At 36.6% G+C, this 26,504-nt stretch overlaps 1 long non-coding RNA gene across 1 annotated transcript in view; it reads left to right on the top strand.

Moving 5' to 3' along the window:
• Positions 1 to 25,813, top strand: part of LOC123599161 — a 29,836-nt gene extending 4,023 nt beyond the window's left edge. Inside the window, exons 2-3 of the long non-coding RNA XR_006713014.1 lie at positions 23,612 to 23,809; positions 25,326 to 25,813. This is a non-coding gene — a long non-coding RNA (uncharacterized LOC123599161). The remainder of the gene's footprint in view (positions 1 to 23,611; positions 23,810 to 25,325) is intronic.
• The last annotated feature ends 691 nt before the right edge of the window (positions 25,814 to 26,504 follow it).

The following is a 26,504-nucleotide window of genomic DNA, read 5'->3' as shown; positions in this document are numbered from 1 at the left end:
CTGGTACCAAAATGGTTCTGCATTCTTTAGTCTTTTCAAAGCTGGAGAAGCTGAAGCTTACCTATAGACTAGGCTTGTGAACACATCCCATAATGTTGCCATCATTTCAGCATCACCCTCTTCAAAGGCCCTAAGATCCAGGACACAAAACTTCATTCCTGTAGACCCTCTCCATCCTATCTAAATAGAGATACTGAGGGAAGTCACCACCCACAAATCACCAATTTCAATGAAGGCTTTCCTGCGATGACACTGCTACTCATCTACAGAAATAATTACTGCCAATGTTTCTCTGCTTTGCCTAAATTAATACTATTAATCACTTCTGACCCCTGTCCTTTGGACTACTCTGTATTAGTCATTGAAATAAAATCTGTACGCCATCAAGAAAAGACCATAGATCCGAACACATTCTTCCTGAGGGCTACCCCTCACTGTAGTTAATGGATTAGTTGCCCCCCAAGCTCTCTCTCATCAAGATGCTGCAGATAAACTACTCCACTGACATATAGCAAATGTATTTGGTTTGGTTCACTAAGACTCACATGTTTCCACAGTAAAAATTGCTCTTCTGGGTCCCAGCCTAGGATAATTCGAAGTAGGATTTTGAAACTTCATTTCTGGTCACTCTGCTTTCTCTCACAATAATAGACTAAAATATAGTATTTTCCTTAAAATCATTTTTTTTGTCTAAAAGTATTTTGAGTCTACAGTTATGTTTGAAGAAAGCCAACAATGATGAAAATATAACTATTTACTAATTGAGCCAGGTAACTAAAAAGATGTTATATGTAACTTCTTTAGGATACAAATTGTCTTCAGCAGGAAACTGTTGAGACAATCACTTGGTCAGGCTCATCTTCTCTTTTTGCTGACGATAAGTAGGCTCAAGAACCTTCCTAGCTCTCTGGTGCAGATGCTGCCTCTTGATAAAGTGTCTTCCTTCTCTGTAACTGCCTTGGGAGACATGCCAGCTACATATAGTTAGTGCAAGGATGAAATTTCAGATTCTTGGAACATTAAAAGCACTACCACCTGCAGGATTTGAAAAGGTTACACCATAGTAACCCCTCTGATATGGCATAGCTGATTCCTCTCCCATTTAAAAGGTCATTTCAAATCCTTCATACTTTTATGTCCCATAACCAACATCCATTTTACAAGCCAAGTGCACTAAATCTAAGACTTCAAAGAATCGCAGGCTTCAGATGGAGTTTGAGGAATTACTGAAAACAAATTCTTGCTTACAAGGAATGCTACACTTAAGCCATCCCAGAAAACTACCCTATTTTTAAAGACCATCACAGAAAGTTTTTCTCAGTTTGCATAACTATCCTATTACAAACCCCTAGCAGTCTTCCTTCACAAGAAGTTCTTAGTCACATATTATCAAAATCTTTCACATCCTAGCTTAAGTACGTTTTCCCCTACTCCAATCCTTTGCTAACTCACCATCTTTCCTACCAACTTCCATTGCTTATTTCAGTTGATGGCATTATTCTCTTTACTTATCAGGGGTCTAAATTGTAGCCATCTATCTTTTATGACTGCCAAGTCATCACCTGACTGATCACCAATCAATTCTTCTTCTACAAACTTCTCTGAATCCATTTGTTTCATCCACATTCCAAGAGTCTCCAAGCTACTCACTATGCTGTCTAGTAAATGGGGTAAAATGGAAAGAATGCTAAACAGAATCCTGGAAACATCTCCAGCATTGGTTCTGCTCAAAATAAATTAATGATCTTGGGTAAGTCTTTGCATTTTCTTGAGTAAGTCCTCCTCAATAAAATGAAAGAATTAAATTTATCAGGTTAGTTTACCACTTACTACTCTGTAAGTTTATGATTCCTCAAAACTTGTTAATGGGTTCTCTGTTTTTGTATTCCCCTCATCTGCACACTGTCATGAAATTAAAATTCTCAAGATGCCATCATCTGTTCATGAGGAAACTAAGGTTTAGAGAGAGTAATTTACACCTCCAAGGCCACATACTTCAGAAGCGATAGAACCAGGACATGTTTAGGGCCAAGACTAGGATCAGGCAGACAAAGTACACAGGGAACAAAATCTAAAGTAACACTTACTCTCTGGCTACTGCAAATGCAAAGTTGGCACCTAAAACTCTACCCTGAGTGCCTTATTTGCTATATTCTAAAGAAGTATATTCTCTTAGCTCTGGAATTATATGATCATCATGACCTTTAAATTTTGTATTACTATTATTTATGCCATATTAGGTATGAAAGGACATAAAATTTTGTTCAATAAAGCACTTCCACTATTATTCATCTTAAATAAAATAAAGAAACATGCATCCTGTTTTATTTTAAAATAAAAAATTCCAGAAGAGAGCAGGAAGATAGCAATGGACTAGGAGGAGCCTAGGCTCACAAAGCTAGATATCCCAGAAATCAACCTGAAGACTGTCAGAATAAACTCCACAACTAAAGGGAGAGAAGAAGCCACATTCAGGAAAGTAGGAAGATCAGAGACATGGTTTAGGGGAGAAACCAATCATGGGTGCTGTGATGGGGAAGGAGACATAGTCACAGAGAAGGGCAAGAGAGAGAGGAACACACAGGTGAACACACAAGGGAAATGTTTCCCCAAAACCATTGGCTTGGAAAATGAGAGGGGCTGAATTTCTTATGTTCTTACAAGAGGACTCAACCAAAGCAGGCCAACATCAAGACATATAGTAATTAGATTTGCAAAACATAATAATAAATAAAAATCTTAAAGAAAGCAAGACAAAAGAAGTTATTAACTTACAAAGGAAAATCCATAAGGTTAGCTGGTGATCTTTCAAAAGAAACTTGGTAAGTTAGAAGGGAGTGGCATGATATATTCAATGTACTGAATGGGAAAAATCTGCAGCCACTAATACTCTATCCAGCAAGGCCATCATTCAGGATAGAAAGAGAATTAAAGAGTCTACCAGACAAACAAAATAAAGGAGTTTGTAACCACTAAAGTAGCCCTGCAGGAAATATTAAAGAGGACTCTTTGAGGGGAAAGCAGAGACAAAAAGTGACAGTATAAAGGCAGGAAACACAAAAACAGTAAAAATGAACATTTATGGAGAAGTCAATTAACTCACACACCAAAAAAAAGGATGTAAAATATAGGGAGCCTGGGTGGCTCAGTCAGTTAAGTGTTCAACTTTGGCTCAGGTCATGATCTCACAGCTAGTGAATTCAGACCCCACATCAGGCTCTGTGCTAACAGCTTGGAGCCTGGAGCTTGCTTTGGATTCTGTGTCTCCTTCTCTCTCTGCCCCTTCACTGCTCTGTCTGTCTCTCTCCCAAAAATAAATAAACATTAAAAATATTTTTTTATAAAAAGGATATAAAATATAATAACAAATACCTAAAACATGTTGATGAAAGGAGAAAAGAATGGGTTGAAACTTGAATAACCATCAACTTAATATAGACTGCTATATGCAGAAGATGTTATATACAAACCTAATAGTAACCATATATCAAAAACTGCTAATAAACATGCAAAAGAGAAAGAGAAAAATCCAAACATACCACTAAAGAAAATAAGCAAAACATTAAAAAACAGAAAGACAAGAATGGATCAGAGAACATTTCCAATAACAAACACAAAACAAGTAATAACATGGCAATCAATACATGTCTATCAATGATTACTTTGAATTTAAATGGACTAAATGCTCTAATCAAAAGACATAAGGTATCAGAATGGATTAAAAAAATAAGACCCATATATATGCTGCTTACAAGAGACTCATTTTAGACCTAAAGACACCTGCAGATTGAAAGTGAGGGGATAGAGAAACATTTATCATGCAAATGGATGTCAAAAGAAAGCTAGAGTATTATATTGGACAAACTAGACTTTAAACAAAGACTATAACAAGAGACAAAGAAGGGCACTATATAATAATAAAGGGGACAACCAACAAGAAGATATAGCTATTTTAAATATTTATTCACCCAAACATGTGAGCACCCAAATACATAAAACAATTAATAATGAACATAAAGGATCTAATTGATAATAACACAATAATAGTAGGGGACTTTAATATCCCACTTACATCAATGGACAGATAATCTAAAGAGCAAATAAACAAGGAAACAATGACTTTGAATGGACCATATGGAGTTAACAGATATATTCAGAACATGCCATCCTAAAACAGCAGAATACACATTTTTTTCAAGTACACATGGGACATTCTCCAGAATAGATCACATATTAGGCCACAAAACAGACCTCAACAAATTCAAGGAAACTGAAGTCACACCATGCATCTCTTTTGACCACAACACTATGAAATTAGAAGACAAACACAAGAAAAATCTGGAAAGACCACAAATACATGGAGGTTAAATAACATGCTACTAAGAAAATAAATGGGTCAAGAAGGAAATCACAGAAAATAGAAGAACAGATCAATGAAACAAGAGCTGGTTCTTTGAAAAAATTAATAAAATTGATAAACCTCTAGCCAGATTTATCAAAAAGAAAAGAGAAACAATCCAAATAAAGTCACAAATGAGAGAAGAGAAATAACAACCAACACCACAGAAATAAAAACAATTATAAGAGAATATTTATGGGGGCGCCTGGGTGGCTCAGTCGATTAAGTGTCCAAATTCGGCTCAGGTCATGATCTCACAATTCATGAGTTCAAGTCCCACAATGGGCCATCAGGCTCTGTCCTGACAGCTCCAGTCCTGGAGCCTGCTTCAGATTCTGTGTCTGCCCCTCTCTGTGCCCCTCTCCCACTCACACTCTCTCTTTCTCTCAAAAATAAACATTAAAAAAATTTTAGAAAGGAAAATATTATGAAAAACTATATGCCAACAAATTAGACAACGTAGAAGAAATGGATGAATTCCTAGAGACATATAAATTGTCAAAAATGAAACAGGAATAAATAAAAAACTTAAAAGATCAATAACCAGCAAAGAAATTGGATCAGTAATCAAAAAATTCCCAAGAAACAAAAGTCCAGGACCACATGGCTTCATAGGCACATTCTATAACACATTAAAGAAGAGTTAATACCTATTACTCTCAAACTATTCCAAAATATACAAAAGGAAGGAAAACTTCCAAATTCATTCTATGAGGCCAGCATTACCCTGATACCAAAACCAGATAAAGACAGCACTAGAAAAGAGACCTATAGGCCAATAACCACAATGAACATGGATGCGAAAATTCTCCATAAAATATAAGCAAACTGAACCCAACAATGCATTAAAGAATCATTCACCAAGATCAAGGGGATTTATTCTTGGGTTTCAAAGGTAGTTCAATACTCACAAATCAATCAACATGATATATCGCATCAAAAAAGAAAGGATAAGAACCATATGATCATTTCAATAGATGCATAAAAAGCATTGGACAAAGTACATCCATTCATGATACAAATTCTCAACAAAGTAGATTTAGAGGGAACATACCTCAACATAATAAAGGTCATATATGAAAACCCCACAGCTAATAGCCTCCTCAGTGGGGAAACACTGAGAGGTTTTCCTCTACAGTCAGGAACAAGACAGGGCTGTTCATTCTCACCACTTTTACTCAATGTAGTACTGGAAGTCCTACCCACAGCAATCAGACAACAAAAAGAAAAAAAGGCATCCAAATCAGCAAGGAAGAAGTAAAACTTTAACTATTTGCAGAGGACATGATACTCTATATGAAACCCCGAAAGACTCCACCAAAACATTGCTACCACTAATAAATGAATTCAGTACAGTCACAGTACACTAAATCAATATACAGAAATCTATTGCATTTCTATATACAAATAATGAAGCAGAAGAGAAAGAAATTAGGAAATTGATCCTGTATATAATTGCACCAAAAACAGTAAGATACTAGGAACAAAGCTAACCAAAGAGGAGAAAGACCTATATTCTGAAAACTATAAAACACTCATGAAAGAAACTGAAGATGACACAAAAATGGAAAGACATTCCATGATCATTCATTGGAAGAACAAACATTATTAAAATGTCTATACTGTCCAAAGCAATCTACACATTTAATGCAATCCCCATCAAAATACTCACAGCATTTTTCACAGAACTATAACAAACAATTTTAAAATTTATATGTAACCACAAAAGACCCTGAATAGCCACAACAATTTGGAAAAAGAAAAGCAAAGTTGGAGGCATCACAATTACAGACTTCAAGTTATATTTCAAAGTGGTAGTAATCAAAAAAGTATGGTACTGGCACAAAAATAGACAATTAAAACAGTATAGAAAACCCACAAACAAATCTCTAATTATATGGCCAATTAATCTTTGACAATGCAGGGAAGAATATCCTATGGGAAAAAAAGAGTCTCTTCAACAAATAGTGCTGGGAAAACTGGACAGCAACATGGAAAATAATGAAACTGAACCACTTTCCTACACCATACACAAAAATAAATTCAAAATGGATTAATCACTTAAATGTGACACATGAAACCATGAAAATCCTAGAAGAGAGCCCAGGCAGTAACTTCTTTGACATTGGCTGTAGCAACTTCTTTCTGGATACGTATCCTGAGACAAAGGAAACAAAAATTAATTATTGAAACTACATCAAAAGAATAAAGCTTTTACACAGTGAAGGAAACAACCAACAAAACTAAAAGATACCCAATGGAATGAGAGAAGACATTTGTAAATGATCTAATAAAGGGTTAGTATCCAAAACATATAAAGAGTTTATAAAACAACACCCCAAAAACAAATAATCCAATTTAAAAATGGGCAGAAGTCATAAATAGACATTTTTTCAAAGAAGACATACAAATGGCAAACAAACATATGAAAAGATACTCAATATCACTTACAGTCATGGAAATGCACATCAAAACTACAATGAGATATCACCTCACACCTGTCAGAATGGTGAAAATCAACAACACGAGAAACAGCAGGTGTGGCAAGGATGTGGAAAAAGGAGAACGCTTTTGCATTGTTGGTGAAATTGCAAACTGGGGTAGCCACTCCGGGAATATAGTATGGAGGTTCATCAAAAAGTTAAAAATAGAACTACCCTATGATCCAGCAATTTCACTACTACGTATTACCCAAAGAATACAAAAACACTAATTCAAAGGGATACATGCACCATGATGTTTATCCTAGCATTATCTACAGCAGCCAAATTATGGAAACAGCCCAAGTGTCCACCAACTAATGAAAGGATAAAGTAGGTGTGTTATATACATACAAGAGAATATTATTCAGCCATAAAAAAAAAGAATGAAATCTGGGACACCTGGGTGGCTCAGTCGATTCAGTGTCTGACTTCTGCTCAGGTCATGATCTCATGGTTCATGAGTTCAGACCTCGCGTCAGGCTCTGTGCTGACGGCTCAGAGCCTGGAGCCTGCTTCAGATTCTCTGTCTCCCTCTCTCTCTCTGCCCCTTGCCCACTCACGCTCTCTCTCTCTCTCTTAAAAATAAATAAACATTAAAAAAAAAAAAGAATGAAATCTTGCCATTTGCAACAACATGGATGGAGCTACAGTATTATTATGCTAAGTGAAATAAGTCAGTCAGAGAAAGACAAATGTCATATGGTTTCACTCGTAGGTGGAGATTAAGACACAAAACAAATGAGCAAAGGGGAACAAAAGAGAAAGAGAGAGAGAGAGAAACCAAGAAAAGACTCTTAACTATAGAGAACAAACTGATAGTTACCAGAAGGGAGGTAGATGCAGAAATGGGTTAAATAGGTGATGGATAATAAGGATTACTTGCAATGAGCACAGCGTTATGGAAGTGTTGAATCACTATACCGTACACCTGAAACTCATATTTTAGTGTGTGTTAACTGGAATTTAAGCAAAAACTTTAAAAATTAAAAATGGCACAGAACTTGAAACAAAATAAATAATAAAGAATTCCAAGATAACTGTATAATATGATTATTCTATATTTCTTCATTTGCCTACAAATAAACAAACATGATTTACACATGGATGTTCACATCATAATTTTGACCATCATACCATCATAAGATGTAAAGCACTAAATTTTGAGACCCTCCTCTGCAACCTTTGAACTAGAAGCAGACCTATTACTTCTGAGAGGACAATGAAGTTTCTCTTCAAAGACCCAGATGCAGTTGTTTATTTTATAATGTATGATGGTGGCATAAATTCTTGTCAATGAACATGTCGCAGACTGAGATTCAACTCTGCTGACTCCAGGATTCAAGCCTGAGTGGACATATTAGGGAAGTGTTAAAACCCTACGTCCTAGCCTCAGGGACTAAGAATCTTCTCATTAAACAATCAAAGAGAAAAGATAGTAGAGCTATACATGTTTTAAGAACGGTAGGTCAGTTTCAGAGGAACCAAAGTTTCTAAAATAGCATTCATTCAATAATCATTTGTTGATCCCTTATTTTGCATCATGTGTCATGAAAGGTGCCAGACATGCAAAGGTAAACAGGACCCATTGCTGCCCTGAGTACTTCACAGTCTGGAGTATTGGGAAGGTTACCGTGTGTCATGTCATCATACGTTTCATGGGGTTTAGAGGCCAGGCGAACGTGCTGTGAGAGCACTAGGGGCAGCTCTCCCCCACACTCGGGCAGTCAAGGATGCTTTCCTATGGGAAGTGACCTCTGATCTGAATCTTGAAAGGGAATCAAGAGTTATCCAGGCAAAAATAAGTATGAAAAGCATCTCCAGCAGAGGAAGCAAAATGTGGCAGAGAGAAAAGACAATAGTTTCTACTATTGGGAATGCCCTCTGTGTTGAGGCTATCGATTCACATTATAAGGTAATCATAAGGTAATTATAAGGTAATCAGAAAAAAATATAATCAGTAAAAAACAAAAGAAATACTTCTCAGAAATCTCCATAGGTTACCAAGAAGACAGAGTGTCAACTCCATCAGTACCAATTGTCTCTGCAATGACAAGAACACAGTGCCCTGAATATCCTTGAGGGATTAATGGGTATAAATAGTTATCTTAAAGTTTTTAGCTGACATTAATAACAAACATGTAAAGAATTTGGCCTTGCCTGAAGACAAGGGTTGGCCTTTGGTAGGTAATCTCAAATTCTGGGAGGTGGTCTCTCCTGATAGGAATGACTTTAGTTACCTTGGGACCTCAGGTCATGCTGCATAGTCTAAGGAAGTGATTTAGGGTGGGAAAGGGCCGCACCCAATGGTATTTAGGGTGGGGGCTGACCACGTGACTGTGTCTGAACAACCAGCAATGCAACCTATGGCTGGGGTGGGGAGGATTTGAGTCATACATACCCAAATGGGCTAGAGACTAGAGATTGAGATCAACCACATGGGCATGCCTTCATGGTGGAGCCCGCAGTAGACACTCTGAACACCATGGCTCAGGTGGGCTTCCCTGGTTTGCAACGATCTATGTATCCGGTCACACACTGATAGCAAGTAAAGCATCCTGACTCCAGAGGGAAAGACCAATGGAAGCTTTGTGCTTGGTGCTTCTTCTAGATTCTGCCCTATGTGCTTCTTTGGCTGATTTTAATCTGTATCTATTCCCCATAATAAGCTGTACCATAAGTTTTCAGTGAGTTCTTGGTGCCTTTCTAGTAAGTTATCAAACCTGAGGGAAACCCCTAAATTTGCAGTTGGTCCTGGAATTGAGGGTAGTCTCTTGTGGGAACTGTTTCCCCTAGCTTATATTGGACCAAAGTTCTCACAAAAGATAAAAGTTATAGCAAGCCAGAGAAGGAGAAAAGAAAATGGGAGACACTGTTTATGGAGAATAAATGAAACATCCACTGACAACTTCTAAATAATTTAGTAGAAAACTGACAGGGGCTAAAATTCTCTCTGAGTAGGCAAGGGTGTGGCTGAAAATTTTTTCTTAAAACTATTGTTATGATTGTATTTTAACCCTTTATCTAGTATAGCCTGAGAAATACAGGATGCATTTTACTGTGAACATTCTATTTCCTGTCATGGCCAAATAAGCTCCTCTCAGGCAAACCCTTTTGTAGGTAGAACTACAAAACTCTACATAAAATGTAAAATAAAACTACTTGAAGATACTGGAGACTGAAAAAAAACAGGATGATACTGTAGAGGATTCAACACTTAAACTAAGGAAAGGGCATAATGTGCTTCCTATTTTTTTTTAAATGTTTGTGGGTTTGTTTGGGGTTTTTTTTATGTTTATTTATGTTTGAGGGAGAGAACATGAGCAGAGGAAGGTCAGAGAGAGAGAAACAGAGAGAGGGAATCCCAAGCAGACTCTGAGCTGTCAGGGCAGAGGCTGATGTGGATCTTGAACTCATGAACCATGAGATCATGACCTAAGCTGAAATCAAGAGTCTGACACCCAACCAACTGAACCACTTACACACCCAGGTTTGTGGGTTTTTTAAACCCAAATGTAGGATGGTGCTATGAAGGGCACGTATATGGGATGGCTAGAACTCAGATAGAAAGCCATGGTCTTATGACCTAAACCACAGGCAAAGTTTAGGACAATTACAACTGCTGGAAAAAGGGGATGGATTAGGAGATAAAACCCTCATTTTGCACGGGGAACAACAATTAAAATGAGTGTCTACATCTCAGCAGAAACACTGGGAGCTAAAACACCAACAAACACCTCTCATGAGTTGAAAGGGAAAATAACTGGTCAACCTAGAATTCTATATCTAGTGAAAATATCTTTCAAGAATGAAGTCGAGATATACATACAGGGAGACGCATGCCAACGAAAACCGTGTAAGTACAGAATTATTTGCTGTTTTATCCCTGCTTTTTCATTCCTATAGAAAATGTGTTTCCTAACTTGCTTCAAAAACTCGAGATTTATAACTGTTCACGTAAAGCACCCTCTACCCTCCACTCAGTATTAAAATGTTTACCTGCTGGTTTACCCATTACATCAACATGTTTTTAAACTTTATGGGATTGGGGATATACCTTTTTATATCTTTTCAATGTCTTCCATGGTTATATCATTGCCTTTATGAATGTGAGACGTGTCATGACCCTCAGCCATCAACAAGAAAGCTGACAATACCTCCCTTAAAGAGTAGGCCAAGAAAGGGTTTGGGATTACATCAATACTTTGAGAGCCTTATGCAAAAGGATATCAGAATGTTGTTTACAGCAATATTAAAAAAAATTAAACTGTTTGGCACTCAGATGTAAACATAGATCCTTAAATTTATATAAAGTGTTTTGAATTTCTCTGACAAAATAATCATGTAAACAGAGCATATTCAGATAAAATGATCCTAAATATTCCAGATGTCCTAGATGATAAACATCAATATAAACATTGCTGTATCCATTTTTTTCTTTCTGTTTCTTAAACCTACCAAGTTAAAATGTTTCTTGGAGAAACCTGATACAGAGAGATTTTTGTTTTCTCTTTGCACGAATATTAATCTTTCATGAAACAAAATATTGAGTGTTGTTTATGTTTAGAATATTGGTTAAGACTCCTGAAGATTATTTTCCTTTCTTAAACATCTGGTTGTCAAACAAGAAATGTCAACAGACTTCCAAGTTTGAGAAGCCAAATAAGCAGAAATTTTTTCACAATGATGCTCGTTTCAGAGACTCTTCATTAGCCTTTCTGGTGAGAGTTCTGACGGGGGAATCGAGAAAGCCATGTGGAAAATTCTACTGTTAACTGCAAAGTTCTCAGCCAAATACTTTGGCTTTGTGGCTTGGTTTTATACATCAACCTTCTCATGTTACATTCACTAGCCTTAACCCTGATATGAACTCTTGAAAACTGAAGAGTCATTTTAAATAAGCATTTTCCCACCACACAAAGTATTCTGTAAGAATTCTGCCATCACAAACCACACACTCCAATTGATGTGTTTGCAAATCTTCCCTCACATTGGTCATTTTCATTCTTCAAAGTCTCACTTGCCCTGAGTTATTCAAGAAATAACCACTCTCTTCTTGTGTGAGAACACCAAATTATTTTTTTCTCATTTTAGAATTTTTAAATCCACGCTCTGTGTTTGAAAGTCAAGTTATACGTTATAAAGTAATTCAGCGTGGTTACTGGAATTGTGACAATGCAAGTGAATATATGAACACTCGTAAAGCTGTGTCTTGCTGCTCTGAATGCCCCTCTCTCCTTTTCTTTTCTACTGACAATGTATTTTATGCTTACCCAATACCAGCTATGCCAATAAGTTTTTGTATGCATTCCCTGACCTCATATTCACAATTGTAAGATGGTATTATTTTTCCCATTTGAAGTTGAAAAAAACGAAGCATATTTAACTTGTGTTAGTGAGTAAGGGGCAGACCTAAGATCTGAAACATCAAGTGGAGTAGATTCTATTACTTATGCTACACTGTTCTCCTATTGTCTCTCTTTTAATAGAATATATTTGAATTATGTGTATATATGTCACAAAACTACATAACTATATATGTTTACATAATTACACATTATAATCATACATTGTAAGTATATGGTTATTTTATATATTATACTTAAATAACATATAATGTATAATTATGTATGTTATAGTGTAAATAATATGAATATGTATTAGAAAATCATTATAGTGTAAATAATATGAATATGTATTAGAAAATCATATAAAATATATCTAATTCGGGACGCCTGGGTGGCTCAGTCAGTTGGGCGTCTGACTTCGGCTCAGATCATGATCTCACTGTTCGTGAGTTCAAGCCCCACATCAGGCTCTGTGCTGACAGCTCGGAGCCTGGAGCCTGCTTCAGATTCTATGTCTCCCTCTCTCTGTTTGCCCCTGCTTGTGCTCTGTCTCTCAAAGATAAATAAAGATTTTTTAAAAATTTAAAAAATACATATATATATATATATATATATATATATATATATATATCTAATTCATGGGGCGCCTGGGTGGCTCAGTTGGTTAAGCATCTGACTCTTTGTTTCAGCTCAAGTCATGATCTCACAGTTCGTGGGTTCGAGCCCTGCATCAGATGCTTGGAGCCTGTTTAGGATTCTCTCTCTCTCTCTCTCTGCCCCCACCCCACTCATGCTCACTCACTCTCTCTCTCTCTCTCAATATAAACTTTAAAAAATCATTTAAAAAATAATATATGTAATTCAATACATACATTATATATGCAATACGTGATTATAGCATCAGGGTTCCAAAAAATTTGTAATCTATAAGCATAAAGTCATGAGAACCAAGGTGTTCTGCAGATATAACTGAACAGGAGTCAGCACATTTTAGTCCTATCTCATACTTTGAAAACATCCCTGTTCCAGACCTTTATAGCTCTCAAATTATGATTGCCTCTTCACACAAGCCAGTCTAATAATGGCCCCATAAATTATGCCACTCTAAAAGAATTATGACTATTTCAGCCAGGAGTGGATGTGGCAATAGTTTTTGTTAAAGCAGCTTGTATTCGTTACAATGAACAAGACTTTATTTGTAAAACTAGTCATTCTACTGAAGATCATGTGAAGCTATGGTTTGGTGACATAGAAAGAAAATAACCTGCTGGCAAACGTGTTGCTGTTTTTCTTTATGTTGACAAAGATCTAACAGTATCCATCAGAAGAGTATACAGCAAATGAACATGTGTCTGCCATGATTAGTTGTTTCCTGTGCTATATTGGTTAAGTACTTTTAAAGTAACCCTAGATGCATAATAAACACAGCTTGAATTTTCCTGTGCTTGTGTGGTAAAGATAAAGATTTAATAAATGGCCCTAACACTCATATTTTAGGCATTTGGTTTAGAAATAACAGCATACATTTCCTTTGTGGTCCCTTTAACTCATTTTCAATCTACATCAGTAGATTTGGGCTGGATAAACTTGTTTCTGCCAGATAAAAGTACATAGTCTAATGAAACATAATATTCAAATAAAGGAGACTGAAGGCTATTTTTTATTCAAGAACAAAATTTCAAAGGACTAAGATCAGCTTTAAATGATCATTTGTTTTTTTTATATGCATGCACCAGAGTGGACATCCACATATATGTCTCCATTTTCTGTGACAGCAAAGCAGATTTAAAATGTAAGACTGACTATTTGAAACTTTTACTGGATAAGCTGGTGCTTGGTTTTGTTTTTGCTTTTTTGTTTGTTTGTTTTGTTTTTTTTTTGTTTTTTTTTTTTTTTTTGCGCTGAGATCTTAACTTGCCAAAAATAAGCTCTTTATCTTATCTTTACCATTTCTTAATAGTATGGTATATACAGCAATGATTTCAAACAGAAATATTTTCTACTTTGCTTTTTGGTAGAGCAGGCTATTTCACTGCACATAAGAGAAGTGATATGGGCAGCGTATAAAGGAGCTAAAACTAATGAGCTCTAGTATTTAAGAAAAAAAAAGTGTGAAGCCAAGTTAGAAGTGGGTGAGAAAAATGTATACAAAGTAACTACAAGGGCAAGCCTGAGAAGTTATGCAGGCATTAGTTTACGAATAGGTGTGAATATAACTTAAAATGCTTGCAGGAAAAAAAAAAAAGTGTAAAACAGGGTGTAGAATAAATTAAGTGCATGTTTACAGCTGTGATGCCTAAAAAAAAAAAAAAAAAAAAAAAAAAACTCTCACCAACCAGACTAAGAATCATGGGGCCTTAAAGATACTGCCTGGTCAGAAATAATGTAATTTCCATAATGATACTAATAGTTGTCTTTGAAAGGCTATAAGACATCTATAAAGACATCTACGCTGGGTTACTGACTAAGGATAGCTTGGAGTTTCCAGCTGGGCAGTTTTGATACTCCTAGAAATCGGCTCTCTTTGACTTACAGTTGAACCACAAAGAATCTCACTATGCATTTCATTCCCAAGAGGTAGAAAGTGTGTCTGAGTGGGAAGACACAAATTAACTTGTCATCTGGAAGGAGTGTGGGACATAGAATTTTAAAAGATGGGTAAATACCTGAAATTTTTTAATGCTTTCTTTTCTTCAGTTTAGATTTGCCTTAATTTTTAAAGTAAGCCACAGTTAGACACATTTCCATATAGATTTTAGGTGTTTGCCTTGACATTCTTTTATTCTGTGTTAATTAAAACATTTATGATATGTGTTCTTTGTGAAATAAAGATCATGGGATTTGGAATCAGAAAAAGTCAGTTTAGTTCTGGCTAAACTCAAACAAATCATTTATTTTGCCTGAGTCTAAGTTTCTTGGGGCTATTAAAATCTTAAAAGCATTGAGTAAGTCAGTCAAATGATAATCACTATTTTTTTTAAAAACAGAGTAGGTACTAAGATGCTTTAAAATTATAATTCATTTAACCCTCATAATTCTCAAGGAAAGGATTATTCGTTTCATTTTTCTGATGAGAACTAAAAGCATAAAGAGGTAACTAATCAGCCTCAGCTCACACAGGTGGTAGGTGTGGGAGCCACAAATTAAATCCAAGCCTGTGTTATCTCAAAGACCGAGTTCTTTTCATTATGGCACCTTACCCCCCCCTAAAGGATATGACTGTATTTTATAAACTGAGAAGTTTATTCAATGTTATTCTAATTGAATGCAAGGTTAGTGATTAGGATTTTTATCACTTAATATAATCAGTTAACCCTTTGCTTCATATTTTGAGCATGTCATAATACACTGTAGCAATTTCTTCTTTCCACTTTCTATCCTGGTTGACATGTAAACGAAAACTCAGGAAGAAACCTGTGACAGATATTTTCCCTCCCTTCTGGGCCCACAGCCAGACCACCTTTCCCAGCCTCCAATTCAGTTACAGCAGGCAATGTATTTAAAGTTCCAGGTGACGAACCATGGGCAGAAGTAATGTACAGAGCCTCTGGGGCTGGCCCACAACACTTTCCATTTTTCTTTCTTCCCTTACCAGCTGTTTCAACGCCAAGGTCCCAGAAGGGGACTCCAAAGCCCTTGGGGATGGTAGAGCCATTAGACAAAAGGAATTATGTCCTTAAATAACTACATAAAATAGAGCTTCTTCTACTCCCAGACCATGCCATCCACACTCTGCTCTAACTTGAGTAATCCACCTTTGCTGTCTTAAACCACTCAGATTTGGGAGTAATTCATTACATTCGTTAGTCTGCCCTGACTCATTTAAGAGCATACCTAAGGAATGGTTTACTGAACCTGACCTGTGGCCCATTTAGCTCAGGTGCCTGTCTCACCTTTGCACAGGGGTACATTACATAAGAATAATGAAGTAACAATGGCCGCTACAATTCTATAAAGTACCTACTATGTGCTAAGCTTATAGTTAAATGTTAAGTACAAGCCACTGACCTCAGCTTTACATATTTTATTAAATCTTCACCCTATGAGAAGGGCACTATTCATTATTTTCACTTTACAAGAAAAAAAAAAAAGATTCTAATTCAGTTTAAGTCACTTGCTCAAACTCTAATACAATTCATTCTGACTCCTAAACTATAAATCTGTATCCATTATACAGGAAGGTTTTGTTGTCCTGGATTCCTTAAATAATCTAACCACAATGTATCATTATAAATTTACCTAAACATTTAAGCAATGTATGTATAGTTTCAATTTGAACCACCAATATTTAGACCTTTCCAATCTTTACTAATTTCTTTACATGTCTTCGAGCTTCTTGCTTGGAGCTGTAAGAAGTGACCCCTCATTCTCTGCAATTCACTGGCTTTCCTGATGCAAAACCTCCAAAATATAGCTTATCATGTAGTTTTTGAAACTCTATTTTTAAAATAACTTCATAAAAGTATTTTGGTTGACCTCAAAGAGGTTTTCTACTAACTTCCAGGATTTCCTTTTTGGTCATGAAAGAACGTTGAGCCAATTTTTTTGAAAAAAAAAATCATCTATAAGTTGTCCATTAGTTCTGAAATAAAGTTCTAATTATTCTCCGTAAAGACAGACTTACCCTCCTCTGTATCAAAGTTACTGGCCATTTTCTGCTCACTCTCAGAGCCTGCGGTTTTTTTCTCCTCTCAGATTTTACTGGCCAGAAGAGACTGTATCATATATAAACTTGAACATTTCCCTCTGCCTTCTTTACTCCAATACTGAATAAAACAACATCACCGCCACTAATCTGCAATGGACACTAGTGGCAGTGCTTTAGGTGGTAAAATAACTGTTCATCATTAGTCGGTTCTTGGTTTTTTTAAAGCCAGTTCCCAACCACTGATGTATGTGGAGGCTGTCTGTGCCCGCACAAAACCAGAGGAATGATGGGGAGAGGGGAGGAGAGAGGAGGAGGAGACTTTGTCATGACCATTGAAATGGGTAATGAGAAAGATACAGAATTTTATGTTTATCTCATGCAAATGAGGGCTCTGCATAAATTGGTTTGTTTATAATGAAGAGAACTGTTAGTAACAGGATTCATACTTGCTCTTAATGCAACTACTTTTTTTTTTTTTTTTTTTTTTTTCCGCCATAGGATAGTTTACGATTCTTTTTGGGCAGTGAAAAAAAAAAGTGTTTATTATCTTACACTCTTCTACCTTAATTTTACCACTCTGTACACTTATCCTTTCTAGCTCTTCACTATAGATACTGGAAACATAAATGATAAAAAGTAAAGACTGGATTACCATATCAATTAAATTAGTGACCTCTAAATAAGTTACCCAGATCAAAATTTTGCCTCTAAAAAAGCTCCAGCGGTAATTGTTTTCACCTCTGTGGCCCCCAAGGAGCACAGTGTCCATTTTTCCTTGATTGTGGGTGAAGGCTGGGAGCAAAGCCTCATTACTTCCCCTACTACTCTTTTCCCCTCTCCCTGCCCTGCCCCCCATAAGTTTCTCTATCTACAGGGAAGGAAAAAATTATCATACAAAAAGGAAAAGACAAGTTTTAGACTCTGCTCTTAATTTTCTGAAGATTTTCCATGAGGAGATTCTAGATTGCCCTAGAAAATAAGCATTCTCTCCGTTTCATGTATCATGGCCCTCAATTCCACCCTCTACAGAGATAGCAGGATAACCTCTCTAAGACATAAGGTGCAGGTTTGGGGGCGCCTGGGTGGCTCAGTCCATTGAGCATCCAACTCTTGACTTCAGCTCAGGTCATGATTTCACGGTTGGTGGGTTCAAGCCCGCCTCCCCACCCACGCACCCACCCACCAGGCTCTAGGCGGACAGTGTGGAGCCTGCTTGGGATTCTCTCTCTGCCCCTCTCCCACTCACTCATTCTCTCTCAAAATAAATAAATAAATACAAATTTAAAAATGTAAGTTGCAGGTTTAAAACTCTAAAATGACTTTACCCTCCCCCTCCAGAATAAAGTCCCAGCATCTTCACAAAGCCACCGTCCTCCTGCACAGTGTCTACTCCCGGCCGACCCGTCCGGTCTTCCCATCTCAGAGATTTTGCATCCACAGCATAGCACTAACACAAGCAAGCAGTCTGCAGTCTGTCACTTCCAGGGCTTGGTTTATACCTCTCTCACCCTCCACTCTGCCTATTGCCCCCACAGTCGCACAATTCCATGTCACCTCCCCAGGAATCCTTCCCTGAAACTGTCATCCCCTCCCCTACCTCCTACACTGACTTTCCCTTGGATGTCATAATAACCTGCGCCCAACACCATCACTGCTTTTGCCCCGTTACGTTTTAATTATCTATGTACCTGTCTTCATCATTACACTGTTAGCTGGAGGGCAAAAACTTTGTCTTTTGTTTTTACATCTCAAGGTCCTAGCGGATGTTCCAGCACATAGCAACTGATATTTCGCAAATGAAAACGTTAAGTGTATTCACAGTAAGCTCATGTGACCACCCAAATTAAGTTCTGACAAACTTCACTGATATGCATGTCTATGGACGTTGCTGCCTCAAATCTGGTCTTCCAGCCTTCTTTTTAACTGAGGACCTCTTTTAACTATATAGGGTTTTTTGCGTTGTTTTTTTGTTTTTTGTTTTTTTCCATGTCTATAATCCTGCTTCTTTGAAGGTTTTTTTTTTTTTTTTTTTTTTTTTTTTTTTTTTTTTGGTACCTTATCAAACATTGTCTGGGTTTTTTCTTATTTTTTTCTCTTTACGTTCTCATACAGTATTTTGGTTACTTGGTAATGGAGTGAAGTGGTTGGCAAAAATTATACTACAACTTGTGTGTTTTTTTTAATTATCCTTAACTAGTTGTACATGCTATGACATTTTGATAACAAACTATGATTTAACCAATTTAAATTATTTCAAAGTATGTGCATCTGCACCCATTTTGACCATCTGTAGATTCAAAATTAATATCGGTCTATACAGTAGCTTTACTGATTATTGGTTTCAGATTATGCTAGTCCATGGGTGTTTCAAATTTCTGCATTCTTGAAGCTGAGGGTTTCGTCAACTTCCTTTCCTCCACCTCAAATTTTCATAACAAATTTTGCTGCAGTTAGGACATACCAACAAATATACCTATGGGCAGAACATTTTGATTGTTTATAATGCAGCAGAGTAAAAAGGTACTTGATTTTATGATTAAAGTAAAGCTAAAAATGACTTCTTGTGACAGTTTTTAGCGTCTAAAACTTTTCACCTCCCAAAGTGCAAAGTAAAGACTGTGCATATGTTATGCTACAAGACACACAAAACATACAAATAAACCAGGAAAAACTTTGCCTTGTACATATAGAGTAAGTCTATTTACTCTACAAAGAAATTGACAACAGTGACTTAAAGAAACATGGCTTGTTGGTACACTAGCAATACGCAAACACTAAAGTAAGACATAATGGATATCAAAATGTATTTCCAGTAAAACTTAAATGATTACATCGAGATGTTAATAGTATCTCTCTTTAAGTGGACAAAATATAGGCTTTTTTTCTTCTTCTAGATTTTCTGGATTTTCCAGTTTTCCAAAATAAAGATCTGTTCAAATAGGAAAATTACTTCTGTTCCAAAAAAGAAATAAACAAAGACAGTATCTCTGTCTTTCTATAGCTCACATTTCTAACCATAATCTCTACTAATTTGCAGGTTTTAATGTATTTTCACATTTAAAATGTCATTTAATCCACTCAAGAAAAGAGAGTCCTGCAAATGAGAAAAATTAGGCTCAAAAATTAAGGAAACTTTCTTAAGATTGCCCAGCTAGCTATTAAGTGGCAGAGACACTTTTTAAACAAATTCTGATTCTATCTTGAGTACTGACTATTTTGTTGAAAAAGGTAATCATAGACATGTGAAGAAGGTACAGGAGGGAGAGAGCCACAAACCTGGAGAACAGGAGGGGTTATCAGGAGGAAAACCAAGAGCTAACACTCACTCATTTTGGACCACATGCCCCACACTGAGTTAAAAGGGCGGCACAGAGAATGGCCTTTAATCTCCTATGAAGTACTTATTATTACCATCTCAATTCTACAAAAAGGGAAACAGAAGTACAGAGAGGCCACGAAAGTTGGTCAGTCATGGAGACGTAAGGGGCAGGGCCAGGATTCAAACCCACACATTCTGACGCATTCTGGGTCAACACATTCTGACTCCAGGGCTGCTCCATGCTAGCTAGTGGCATAAGCATAGAATCACCAAAAGACCTAGTCAAGTTTCAGGTTTCCTTGAAAGACCAGAATGATTAGCAATGAATCAGTTTTCAATCAGTTCAGCAACCTATGATCTTTTAAAACTCACCGTTTAAAAAAATAATTAGTTTTTGTTGCTTTTTAACAGATGAAGGGAAAGCAAAAGATTAAACAGCAAAATGTAACCGTGATTTAACAATCTTTTTAAAACCATGACTGTAGGGCACCTGAATGGCTCAGTCAGTTAAGCATCCGCCTGTGGCCAAGATCATGATTTCATGGTTCCTGATCTGGAGCTCCGCTTGGGATAAAACATGAGCCCCGCTTCTCTCTCTCTCTCTCTCTTTCTGCCCCTCGCTCACTTGTGCCCTCTCTCTCTCTCTCTCTCTCTCAAAAAAAAAAAAAAAAAAAACATGATTGTGGGAGAAAAAATGCTTTTATTGCATGAAAATAGAAATCAACTGGTTGTATTAATCATGAAGCAGATTCAACAGCAGAATCGACACTAACAGAATAACCATCTGATTTTCAGGTTACAGCATCACTTCAACCTTCCCCGTTTACTTATAAAGCTAACATCCTGGCTTTGGTTTTCCTCTTGCTCAGAGCCCTAGCTGTCACCATTTTAAGTGGGAGAGCAAGGATATGTGTATATATATGTGTCTGTGTGTATATTTGCGTGTGTATGTAACAAATACACATCGACAGAAAGAGAGAGACTTTTTAAGGGTCTTGCCTTCTCATACTAAACCCACCAATGGAGTATTTTACTTTGGACTTTACTAGACTTTGCTGAAAATAAATTTTCTGACCCATGACGCCTCCTGAGTCAAAAAAGAATTTTTTTTTTTTAATCTTTGAGTTCTATAAAATTAGATTTGAATTTAACCACTTAGCCATTCCAGATTACAAGTCTGGTTTCCTCCTGGGTATAAACCCAATGAATATAAATCATTATCTATTGCAATCCCACTTGAACATGGTACACTTCATAAAACAAGCACAAGAAGAGTGCAGCTAGATTCTACCGCAAACGCTAAGTCTCAGGTTTATTTAATTCCCTTTAGACTTTCTACATGGAATTTAGTGAATCAATTATTAAATATTAGCGTCACTCCTGGCATTAGATAATCTACTAGCTTTCCTGACCTAAGTATTACCAATTCACTTCCTTTGTCTGCACTGATTTTCCAGAGAGAGAGAGACCCAAGATAAATTGCCTGGTAGATTTTAAACTCTTTACCTTTAGACATTTCCTTTGCTGTTTTTTTTTTTTTTTTTTTTTTTAATCCTTGCAAATTTAGACACGACAGAAAACTGTTATTTGCCTCATAATGGCCTCTTCAGTGTGTTTCACAGTCTTTTGTAGAGAATAATGACATAATGATAGTGTTCTCAGACCTATATTTTCTACTTGATAAACTAGCAATTATATGATTAAAGCATTTTTAGAAACTCACATTAAGTATATGATACCCTAGAAACCAGTCCATCATGTAATTACACAGTCAGGAGAGAAATAATTTACATAACTAAAAACCATCTGAAACAGTATTCAGGACCAATATGTGATTTTTCTAGCAGATTAAGTATTTCAAAAATATTAAATAATTTAATTATAATATACTTTTAATGTTAGGATTAAAAATTCTGAATTTTATAAACTGTATTTAAACTTTAAATTTTTGTACTTAGTGAAAGGAAACTATGCGAAACTCTGCTGAAAACATGTGCTAATGTGCTGGGTACATTAGGACCAGCATAGAGAAACCTTATGATTTCTCTTCACAGAACACATACTTACAACAGAGAAGGTTCTGTTCTAAGCAGGCTATGCCTAGGTATTCAAGCTCTATGATGAACATCAACTTTGCCCCGGACTTTTCTTAGATATAGCTTATAGGCAAATTTGATTAGATCTTTGTGATTTTTTTTTTTTTTAACATCAGATTACTACACCTACATTGTGTTGAGTTGGAAGAGATATAAACATATTCGTACATATCATTTTCTTTAGAAAATAGGAAAGACACTTAATGGATGTCCAAGAGATTCAAACACCATATGCCATAACCAAAGGATATAAACACCATCCTTAAAACATCAAGATAATGTCTCTTTTCAGTTTTTTGCTCAGCTTCTGGAAGAACCAGTTACTTTGCTTTTCCCAAATTCACTGAGGAAAACTATAAAAAATTATAGAAGTATATCCTGAGGTCTAGCCCTTCAAAGGGATAATTTCATACACATAATCACAGCAGTGAGAACTACCTCAAAAAGTAAGCATGCGTTATTAAGTAAAAATAAGGGTGCCAAACTCTGTGTATTAAGACACTGTGTGTTTAAGAAAAACAATGTATATTTATATATTTGCATGGGGTTATAAGCATAAAAAGTTATTTCTGTGAATATACACAAGAAACTTATACCTGGGTTACCTTGTTCATATCCATGGCGGGGAAGGATGTGTGTGAATTAAGCATGTAGGCAGGAAACCAAGCATGACTTTTCCTGTGTATTGTATACTTCATGATTTTCGAATCATTTGAATGCATTATGTACTCGAAAAATATGTCAATCTTAAAAAAAAAAAAAAAAAAAAAAAAGAAAAGAAAAAGGAAAAGAATGCAAGGGGTCTTGATCCGTGTGTGGAGATAAGAAATATAGACCAAGTGTGTTCTTAACTATGATACCAAGTGAGTTTTAAGAGCAAAAAACAGCAAAATTAGATGCCTCTTGTTACTAGTTTATTCCACCACCACTACCAGCCCTCAGTGAGGTTGGCTTTTATGTTTTCTAACTCAAAAAGAGTTATGTTAACATTTTGTGTTAATAATGATAGCAATAGAATCAGACCACCACAAGGCATTTGGGTATCCATATCTGATGATCAGCAAAATCGTAAATACCCTTGACAGTTTCTGAGAGATATGATGAGGAAATCAGCCATGGCCAACAACTAATTGCCACCATTGTATATAAAGCTTACCTTGACCCTCAGTAATGCAATCGGGATATCCATTCTCAAAGCCTCTGCTATCTAAAGCACTACAATGGGGTGGAGATAAAAACAAAGATAGCAAGGAAGTACATAAATACCATCACAACATCCCTGATCTGACCAAACTTATGTGCTGTTATCTGTTTTTTCCAGATCTACACTTCCTGAAACATTCGCTTTACAACTGAGTAACCATCCCCTCTGATATTAGGAAACAAGAAAAAAAGAATTGTTAATTTGTCAGTCCTGTGTAAAGAATAATAATGATGGAGATACCATCTGACATTGGCATAAAGCTTCACAGAACTATCGCTTACAGAACCTCATGGCCCCATCATCTCTGGGAATTAGGTAGGCTTGGCCTCATTAACTGTACTTGGCAGGGGGGGGGGGGGAGGGTGGGGGGAGGTGGGGGGGAGGGGAGAACCTATTTCAAGGCTAGCAAGTGGCAGGCCTAGGACCCATCCCAGGTCTTCTGAGCTCATGTTCACTGCCATTATATGCTGTGTGTCTTCTCAGCATCTGGGTCTTCTCCTTCCCCAAAGAGCAAAGGCTTTCCGCAGTTGTGGACAGTTTGATACATAATAAAGTTTACAGCTCCATTGAGGAAGGAGGCCAACAACATGCTGTTGTCTAGGTCTCTAGTGAAATTTCTTTATAAAGATCAAAACTGTTAAAAAGGAACTGCAGTATTTTGCAAAATGAAACAAACATTGATTGCAACATTTGAGCTTTCAACTGGGACTTAAGAACATCGTGTCCTGTAATTTTGATTTTAGATAACCAATTGTAACTACTGATACAACTCCTGGCTGACCTTGTCAGTTTACATCTAGGGATGCATGAATGGAAAAAATACTGAATTGTTTCTTTATTCTATTTCTGCCTGCTCATAAAAATCCCATCTTCCTAGCCACAATGGGAGGCAATGTGGTAGCATAGCAATATAATACACTACAGAAATGAATCAAAACTTGATGGGAAATCTAAATCACATTATACTTTGGGCTATTCAAATAAGAAAAAAAACAACCTTGAAGAAGTCTGTTCTGAGTTTATTTGCACTGCCCTTTGGTATATGCTGGTAGAATTTCATTGCACCGTGTAAGGTCTTCAGTGTAAACCTTTAGAGGTCTTGAGTTCAGGCAGGCTACGCTGTTGTCACTAATTTCTTGTGCTAATGTTATACTGAAGAAATTTTTAATCTTTTGGTATAAACAGAGCAAGATAAAAAAGAAAGCTTTTCAAAACTAGACTTTCAGAAAATTAAAGACAATAATTATGACATTAAAAAATGTCACCATTTGTGCCTTGATAATATGACCTATCACAAAAATGCCATTTTAATTGTTTTACCATATATTTAAACATTTTTTGTTGTTTTTCCCAGTAGTGCCAAGCTTAGTTTAAGACCATTTTTAAAAATTTTTTTAATGTTTATTAATTTTGAGAGAGAGAAAGCACCAGTGGGAGAGGGTCAGAGAGAGAGGGAGACACAGAATCCGAAGCAGACTCCAGGCTCTGAGCTGTCAGCACAGAGCCCAACACAGGACTCGAACTCACTAACTGTGAGATCATGACCTGAGCCGAAGTCGGACGCTCAACTGACTGAGCCACCCAGATGCCCCGAGACATTTTTTTACTAGAAATCATGATACTACTGAGCTCTAAGGAAAACGCTATCCATCACACTTCTGTTGTAGTCATAAAATAATTACTAACGCTTACATATAAAGTATATATAACGTAAATATGTGTATGTGTATAACTTGACAGGTAAACTTTTTAAATAAAAAATAAAACACTTTAGTTTTTCTCTTTTCCATAAAACAAATCACGTCTAATGAATTTCACTTAAATTTTACAGATAGATGAAACAAAAGAGAACACAACGCAGCAAAGAATTTCAGTGTATGTTGAACAGCACTCAGGTCCTGTTGATAAAGACACCTATCAGAGGAGCAGATAATCCTGGGATTTGGGGGCAGGTACGTGAAAGGCTCTATGATAACGCTGCTGGTGGGTGCTCTTGGGGTCAGAAGATGTGGAGGCCATCCCTGACCTCTCCTAACCTAGCCATCCACTCTACGCTTGAGAGCCGAATTCTCACCGTCACATCTTTACAATGGAGATCACCATTCCTGTTTTAGGTGGTATTTGGGGAAAATTAAATTCAGCATCTAAATGAAAATAGCTAATATACTGTAAAATGCCACATAAATGTAAGATAGCACTATGACTAATAATACCTGAATTTTAATGCGAAAGACCATGCTAAGATTGTAGCGTACAAATTCAAACAGTACAAAACGTTGTAAAAGTGAGTAGCAAGAATAAAATAGGCTATCATTTTAATTTTTATTTCATATGTTTTTAAAAATATAATACAGATGCTATTTATACTGGGGGAGCAGCAAAACATCTGTACCTATTCTTAAAGATTCATTTACATCTCCTACTCCTTCTTCTCAGGCAAAACACAAAATGTTCATCTCCTACTTGCTAGATGGAACACATAGATGTTAATAGCGTTATTTTTTTAATGTTTATTTATTTTTGAGAGAGCAAGAGAGAGAGCACAAGCAGGGGAAGGGCAGAGAGAGAGGGAGAGAGAGAGAAGGAGGGAGGGAGAGAGGGAGACACAGAATCTGAAGCAGGCTACAGGCTCTCAGGTGTCAGCACAGAGCCCAAAGCGGGGCTCGAACTCACAAACCATGAGATCATGACCTGAGCCACAGTCATAGGCTTAACCGACTGAGCCACCCAGATGCCGCAATAATGTTACATTTAATAAGGCAGTATGGGAGTTGGGGTCTTGAATCCTACAAACCTCCCAAAGTCCGCTAATTTTGTGAGCATGGGAACATAATGTGTTTCTGTTTCTTCAGTTACGAAAAGCAGTTAACAGTCGTACCAAGGCCTCAGAAGACTTAGGGATATAAATGAGTGATCAAAGGTTTAGAGCTTAGCACACTGTCTGCCACATAGTAAGAACTAAAACATGTCTGCTGTTTCAATATGATTATATATTTCCTCATATGGGCAT

The sequence above is a fragment of the Leopardus geoffroyi genome, chromosome C1 (assembly GCF_018350155.1).
Source record: "Leopardus geoffroyi isolate Oge1 chromosome C1, O.geoffroyi_Oge1_pat1.0, whole genome shotgun sequence".
Taxonomy (NCBI): Eukaryota; Metazoa; Chordata; class Mammalia; order Carnivora; family Felidae; genus Leopardus; species Leopardus geoffroyi.
Note: the sequence above shows the minus strand (reverse complement) of the source record. Positions and strands in the feature narration are given on the sequence as shown.